Genomic DNA, 8,967 nt, shown 5'->3' with positions numbered 1-8,967 from the left:
AAAAAAGGAAAAAACTACACATTTATATACTTTGTATAAAAATACCCTAATAAATCGGAAGAATTCTCCACCTGAAATCACATATATGGATCTATTTGCATTTTTTAGTATATGAAGCCAATAGTGAAAAGTTACAAAACATTTTAAAGCAAACAGAATGTTTAGGCATGAGCAGCCTCTCCCAGCTTCCTCCCCAGCATGATGCAGCTAATTCCTATTGCTGTACCCAGATTAGAGTGGTGGAAATTAGTCCTTTAAGGATGAAAATGTCTTTGCTTATTGTCATTCAGGAAGAATGTTTCCTATTGAAAACGTAGGAAAACTTGGATAGCCTTAACTTACCTTGCTAACTGCCTAAGTTATAAAAATGAAACACTTGCACAAAACCAACACACACACACACACATATAAATATTTACCTAAAGATATGGCATTAAAGCATTTTTGAACAAGAGTAATAACAATGTAAGATTTTGTTGAAATCTGAGCTCTGTTGCTGATAATAGTGTGTGAGCAGGGTGGGGAGTGCTGTGTGTTTTTCCTACCATGTTTGTAAGAATGGACCTGACTCCAAGAACAACATAATTATTGCTACTGTGTTATTAAGACTAATTTAGTGTTAAAGCAGAGAAGGAAATGGGAGGAGCAAAGCATCATGAATTATTAGTTGCATGTGCACACAACAAGGGGATCATTGTGCTTTTCCTGTAATTGAAATGCAGGAAATGGGGTTGTCTCTCCCCTTCTCAAAATAACTACATTAATGTATTTATTTATTTTCCTTCATATATATTATGTCCATCATTCTTACATCTAGAAACAAATTACTAAGATTAAAAAAGAAGACATTTTCAATTATTGGTGGAACTACACTTCTCTGTTGCTCTTGCTATATAGGTGAAAAGATTAATATCCTTTTCTTGAGGTTCAACGTAGAAAACGTAAAAATGAACAACTCTTTTTTGCTGTGCACTTAATAAGACCAGAGTAACTTCTTCTTGTGCCTAACACAAATGAGAAAAAAAATATCAAGAAGATTTGACTTAATAAATCAGGTGTAGGATTAGGAAGACACTCCTGGCTTCTACTGTTGTACCAGAGCTGTATTTCACCTGTGGAAAAGCTGCTCAATTCCTCCTTGGCTTCCTGACTTTCTCCTGCTTCACACTGCACATGTGGTAGATAAAGCAATGTACCTGTAAAACAATACATATATTATATGTATAGTCATTTATTAAAAATGACAATACATGAAAATGCTGTACATAAATGCAGCAAAGGTCTAGTTAGAGTTTAGCTGCTAACAAACAACTTGCACTACAGAAACAAACCATATTTTCTATTATGTCCATTTTATACCAGCTTATGATAAAGAAGGATTTTGTTTTTGACCCAGGATGGGGAGCCACCAGTCAGCAGAGACGGGAAAGGTGGGAGAGAGGAGATGAGGTCACATTTCAGCATCCGGTGTGAGGTGTTCTTTGAGGTTTTTATCAGTCCTGGCTGATAAAGATTGTATCTGGCAACAGATACAAATGTTATCACACTAGACAACTCTCAAATATTTTCATACTTGGTGCTGTGTCTGCACTCACCACCCTTGGGAAGGTGCTCAGCTCTGCTGTTCTTCCCACAATCCCAGCCTTGAGCTGCTGCTTGATGCTTCCAACAGCCAGGGAGGGGCAGCTTGGTTGTGTCTGCACACTGGGAAGGACATTTGTCAGTGAGACTTGGGTGTTGATACCAACGTGACTAAGGAATGGGAGCAGTACAGGGCAGCTGCATCCCACCCTGCCTGTCATTCCTGAAATGCGGAGAGCTGAGCATTCCTCTGGACAGGAGTTGGGCTGGAAGTGCTGAGTGTGCCTGACAGGGATGGCAGGGCTGTCCAGGATGTGCTGTTATGAATGACACAGCATCTTCCCACCCTCCAGACACCACTTGCTCAGGATTTTTGGCCAAAATCTTAGGAGAAATACACAGACCCTACTGAATATATGGCCCATTGCTCTTAGTGTGTTCCACGTAGAGGTCTCACGGGGCTTTGTGCTTCATCCTGGACATCAGGACCCAGTGTTCAGGAATAACTAAATGCAGGATTCTCCTATTTCACATGCACCTTAAATTTTTGTATTTACAACCTGTTTTTTAGGAAAATAAGAATGTTTTCGTCTCCCCTAGTTTAATGTAATTTATTTCTCTTTCTTTCTTAATTTTAAATGTCAAATAAATGTGAGGCTTCTCTTTAGATGTTTTGTAAATAATAATTTTTTTAATCCAACCTCTATAGCCTGAATAACAAAAATATATAATCACATCTAGAAGACTAAAAAGAAAAATGAAAAATTACATTTTCAATCATATTCTTAATATAGCTATTTAGCCCTTTAAACTACTAAGAAATCTATTGCTTCCTAAAATAGTTGGGGGAGGGTTTAGTAACAAGCTGTGAAAATAAGAAATTACCACAGCTAGAAGTACCGACTTTCTTTGTAAATGCTGGTTGGGTAGATGGGAACTAAAATGTTAGTGCAACAATCACATTTCTCAAACCACTATTCAAATTACTGTTAACATAAAAACCATTGCTGTTTTGACTGCTGATTTATCTGTACTTGGCAGAAAGTCATAGAAAGAAAACACATGGCAGACTATTACCATTTTCACTTCTCATTAAAGATGTAAAGATTAAAAAAAAATAATCTAAAAATACAACCAGTAACATTTTACTCCTAAAACAAGGACATGTGGGAGAAAAGGCTTTTACAATGGGAGCAGATTTACACACTGAAGAGCAGCTGGTAGAGGCCTATTTAGAAGACTTTTGTGTGAATACTCTACTGAACAAAATGTGGAATTTAAGCTGTTGTTGAATGCAGATAAAGGTCAGAGACCATGATCCCCAGAAAGGATCGGTTGCAGTATTTCTAACTTCCTTTATGCACAGGAGGGATGTGCAATGCAAAAAACTAGACAAATCACTGCAAAATGAGGTTTTCTTGGCAACCGGGAAGAATTTACTGCTCCTAACAAAGCCCAGCATACAAATGGGTTTGAATTCAGACAGAGACAGACAACTGTTGGAAAAGAACTGCAGTATAGTGTTTGTCTTACATCAGCTGGCTGCTGGGGAAAGGATATAATCTAATTTTTCCTAGGAAGTTTCTCCTTCATTTCTGGAGCTCTTTCTTATCATCTCATTCTTAGATTTTTAAATCTTCATTTTTAGTTATAATCAGTTACAGATGAAAGGAGGTCACAGAAACTGTAGTTCATACATACTAACAGGCCTGTCCCAATTATTTTTATAATAAAAATGTGTGTAAAATTCCTACCCACACCATTTTAGAAATGGACTAATCTTATCTATTAAAAAAATGTATGTGTGTATTATGTTTTGCATTCTTTTCTTTCCACTTTATTTTTCACATAATCTCCAATGCATCACAGACACATGTTGTGGTTTTGACCTGTGCAGATACTGACATCTTATCATGCTCTTCACATTTTAATTAAAAACTAATAATCCATCCAATATCTGCTAGTTGGGTGATTACTGGTATATTGTAATTGATCCTGCAGACTTCACTCAAATAAATAAGCTTCATACCTGCAACTGACAATACCAGAATTCTATTTACAGATATCATTGACATGCTCCATAAGACAGCCTGTGACATTCATACGTAAGTATGAATAACATCTCTAGCCTGACTAACAAGCAGCTGCCCTTACCTGCTCTGTGGGTGATGGAATTCTCACAAACCAGAAAGGTCAGCATACTCACAGCTCTTTGTAATGGTAGGGGTTACCAGAAGCAAAATTAAAATGGTACTGATACGGAGACACTGGCTGTACAAACAGTGTGTTCCTACACTGGCAACAGGAACCTGGGCTCGGACACCACTGCCACATACTAAAAAGTATGTTTTATAATGCATTGAAAGCACCCTGGTTTTCTCTGGAAACAATTTTGGGATAGCTTTTATAACCGGTTTGGAAATGCAGCTTTCTTTTTACTCACTGACTTATCTTGAGATCTTGCCATTCTACTGTACTAACTACAGTAATCTTTACTGTCTTGCAAGGACAGAGAATTCTACAGTCAGGTTGCCTGTATAATATATACCACATTTCTCTTCTTCACTGAGACCTGCGCAAACTAGAAAGCAGTTAATTTTATTATTTCAAGTGTACACAGTTTTAATGGTTATGCATAAATGCACCAAGGCTTAGTTCTGGTTAATATCCATCTAATATATTTATGACCAACAAAAAGATAACAAATTATTCTAAGCCTTCTCAAATGTTTTCAAAGAAGCATTTATTCAAAGAAAGTCAAACAGCATAGTATTAACTTGTGATTGTGATGGCCATTTAAGTAGTTTTTCAAACAGAAAATGTACATAAGAACATTATTATGGGCATGAACAGAAATACTTGCAAACATCTCTGCTTATATCATCACCTGAAGAGTGCCCAGTAAATATATGATTTAGTACAAATTACATCTACTGGCAGCAAAATTAACATCACTTATTTTGGGTTTCAGGGAAGACTGAATTTTTCATGTTAGCAGTTTGCAAGCAGATATGGTTGAGTGCAGGACTATTCTACCCTCTTTTCATCTATGTTCTACCAAGCTAGAACGTGCTCCAGGCCATCCTACTTTGGCAGAGCAGTTGGACTAGATGATCTCTAGACGTCCCTTTCCAATTCTGACAATTTCTGTAGTTCTGTTTCAGGTTTCCCTCTAGATGATGGTCCCTACACTTGCAACATAATGGGCTTTGACATTAATCAAAATAAGCAGAAGGAAAGATAATTTTATTCCCCAAAAGTCCAGTTTTATGCCAGCGGAGCTCTTCTAGTTTTAAGGCAGCCACACAAGACAAGAATTAGAGTTTGTTTCATTACTGAAAGAAGAATTCAACCTGCTGCTTTTAATTGTTTTGAGATTGAGTATCAAAGTGATTGATCTTGGATAGAGTGTTTGCTACTGGAGTTTATTCTAGAGCTAGATGTGAATTTGCAATGAACGAATTTCAAGAGCTGTTTTAGTTCAGTAAATATTTATGTATTGAATAAGAAGTGAATGAGATTTAAGTATACAATGAGGATTAAGTATCATTGTAACCAGGTCAGAGTCCACATCCCTCTCAAACACTCACTACACTCATTATGTCTTTTTCTTTTGTAGCTTGTACTGTTATTTCTTAATGATGTTACTGAATTCTCAAGCCACACAAAATCCACAAACCTAACATAACTCAGTGTTTTATGTCCTTCTCTGTATCCACCTAAGAACAAACCTAAGAAACAATTCAAATGTTACTGCAAAACGTTGCTTAATTTACCTTTTTATCCTGCGGATCAATTTCAAACCAGAAAAGCCATAAAAAATTAACTTGCCAATGTCCTGGCTACTAGTATCTCATGTCTTCCCCACAATCATAGCAGATTAAAAATTCCATGTGGAATACACTTGATTCTGTTGGAATGATTGACCTGTTTGCTTGTGAGTGCCACTAAGCATCATCTTTCATGCATGTGATTTTTCTTCTGTACTTCACATTGATCAAATACAGAATATCAAAAGAATTGTGGAAACAAATTTATACAAGCTAGTATTTGCTTAATGCAGTGTCAAAAGGTTGAAATGTGATTAGACTGACACCATCCACTTGTTGAACCGCATTCACCAAACAGGAATGCAGTTTTGTTCTGCAGAAGCCTTATGGCTGACTATAAAGTGGATTAGGTATCACAGGGTATTTTTTTATATATATAGATACACATATTTCTGCCTAGCTTTGGAAGTAACGTATACCAATGCAAGGTAAAAGGTCCTATGCAAACCTGAGGAATGATTTGTTGACTTTCAAACCAGTTGAATCAATTCTAAACAAGAATTCAAATGGCTTTCACCTTTCTGGAGCAAAGACCCAAAAGGAAGAAAAAAAATATAAGAGGCTGCATAGGGGAAAACACTCTGCAAGTAGCAAAGGCAGACACTTGAAAGGACATCTGAATTAAACCAACAAACCATTACCATTAAATAGATAGATGTGTTTTAAGACTGAATCCTAATCCATATGTACAGGAGACCAATGTAAAGATAGCTAAGATGCAAGTGCTTAAATATTTCTAAATGAAAGTTTCTCTTATCAGGTTACCCTTGGAAATAAATTGCTTATGCACATTAGCAGTTCAGCAGATGGCAGCCTTTCCTCTGAGAAACTTAGGTACAAATATCCTGCTCTGTAATGGGGGACAGCACTCTCCTACGGATGACAGGCTGTTTGTTTCTCTGTTTGGATATAGACTTAAGATCCACAGCATTTGTAATTGTGCAATAGGCAAATACAGTAAGTATTTGCAAGAGCTAAAATACTGTTAACATGTAGTTCTTATGTCCTTATTTGGGAAGTACAAGTCTCTGTCTTTTTGCAGTTTCAGATTTAACACTATTTCCCTTTCTTACAAATGGTCTGTAATGTTGCCATATGTTGTCAAATGGATGTTGAGTTCCACTTCAAGAATGGATTCAGTTAGCACTGAGTGGCAGGATTCCTACATAAAGCTTGCCTCTGGGCTGTATATAAGTATCTTTTGATTCTAAATTTAAAATATTTTGATTTTTCAGGGTGAAAATTGCTAAGTATCTGTAATCATTACTGCTGTAATAGAGATACTACAAAGCCTGGGTAAATAAAATGCATTTAGTTTTTAATTTAATTTTAAATTATAAAAATAAAAAGAATATAGCCAGAATCGTAGCAGCAAGTAAGGACAGAGTTGTAAACACATAGACTGTCAACCACATAAATCCATTAGAAATTGTAAGACCGCTAGGTGGAGTTGTAAACAACACTGTAGTGGTGTTATTTGTTAGATTTGTTAGATTTCACTGAAACTGCACGCTGCCAAAAACGTCATCTCCAGGAAATCAAGAAAGCAATAGTACAGTAACAAAACAGAAAGAAGGCTTTCGCAGTAACTGATGTACCTTCAAAACACCCAATCTCACAGGCAGGTAGAACGAAGTTTCTAAACATACTCCAGGTGGAGTGACTCTATTGTGTAACAACATCGTGTTGTGCTTCTGTTCTTAACTTTTTGTATCTCACTAGCCATTTTCCTCTTTGATGCAGCACGTTTTCTTTCCCGTTGTTGTGATAGTTTATTTGCACCAGTTGACACAGTAACACTGACTGGTGAAATCAGAAACCTTGTGCTGCAGTAAAAACTGATTTTGATGTACTCTTCCCATTTCTTCTTCCGCTTGTGAGGGAAACTATTCAGATGAGGAGACCTTGCTTCGGAAAGCTACACCTTGAAGCAATTTTATAACTGAATTCTTACAGATGAACTGTATCCCAGTGATGTACAAAGAGGGGCAAGACCACACAGCAAGACAAACTGTACCACCCCAGACCTAGTACTCTCAAAATGCTTTTAAATACCCTTTGAGAAATTGCTTTGTTGCAAGCCATTATGCTGCTTTGTTGTGTAATTTATGCATACTTCAAAATGTAATGTGAGAAGGACAAGGTTACTTATTATATCACTGAAATTGTTGAATGTATATGCTGGATCTAAGTTAGCCTCTTAAATTTTTTAGCCTATCCATTGCATCTTCTAATAAATGTACTCATTTTCTTTGTGTCCCTTGAAAATAAGGCTTGCATCCATGTAGCTGCATGCAAAATCACCAGTCTTGTTTGCTTTTATGTCATTATCAATGATAAAGATTCTTTTCATAATATATTATAGACTTTCTAATCAGTTGCAATCGTAAGGGTTGATGTTATTTTCTTTTTACCTTCTGAGTCTCAATCAATTAAGCACTGGTCAGTTTGGAAATCAGTCGTGGACTTTTTAACTGTCTCCTGCTTCATCTTCAAGATCATCTGTCTTCTTAGCTCAGGCTATAACAAGAGTTTAGCATATTGCTGAACAAGTGATACTGTCTGGAATTTAAATAATGTAGATCCAGTATGAAAAATATTTGCATTTGAGGAAGAGTGGGTTGAATTATGGATTATTGCTTATCTGTGAAGTTAAAACCCCCTGATTTGAATCCAGCTCTGGAGAGCAAAACAAGGGTCCAACAAAAAGAAAGCTTGTATCGTAAATTTTTTTAAACTTTTATATTTTTTTTAGTCTACTTTTATTTACTGTGCAGAATTATAATATTCTTATGCTAATATATTTAGATTCCTGTGATTGCAGTTGACATAGTTAGATGTAGAATGTGTTTTGTTTGTGAAGTGTCATTTAGCCTCTGCATTATTGTTGCTTAATAAGATAAAGAACAAGAAACACGCGTTGTAAGAAAAATTCATCATTTCAGGCACACTCATGAAAGTAGTTAAATCACTTAATAACTTTTATCTCAAAACCACAGGTTCTTCTGTTTGCCTTAATGAATAAGCATGACTGGCAGTTTCATATGAAGAGATAATGCAGGGGAAAAGAGAACACATGATTTTAGTTCTGTCACCAAGTTCTGTGAGCTGCAAGTGAGAGGTGAAAATAGATACTGCACTCCTTTATAATAATCAGTCTGCATTTATCATTGTCAGCTCTAAAATAACTAGTTAAGGACAATGTTTACTTTATGATAAACAGTCATCCAAGCATTTATCCAAAGCAAATAGATGTAATTAACATTGATTATGGTCCTGAATCAAAATAGTTACTGACCTTAAAAAAAGACCAAAAAACCCAAACAAAACCCAAATGACCTGAACAGAAGACCTGAGTTTGCACATTAAACCCTCCCAGCAATTTTTTCAGAAATCATTTAGGCAACAGACTTTTAAAAGGCTAGAGGCATCTGAAGATTCACACAGGATTTTATAAGTCTGGATAAAACTAATGTTAAAAGCCTCAGGCTCATAAATACCTATTTGTTTGGCGTAATATTAAGTGTTTTACAAAATTATGAATTGTTTTCTGTTT

Source organism: Chaetura pelagica, unplaced genomic scaffold (genome assembly GCF_000747805.2).
Source record: "Chaetura pelagica isolate M959 unplaced genomic scaffold, ChaPel_1.0 scaffold26, whole genome shotgun sequence".
Lineage (NCBI taxonomy): Eukaryota > Metazoa > Chordata > Aves > Apodiformes > Apodidae > Chaetura > Chaetura pelagica.
This window is presented reverse-complemented; position numbering follows the sequence as displayed.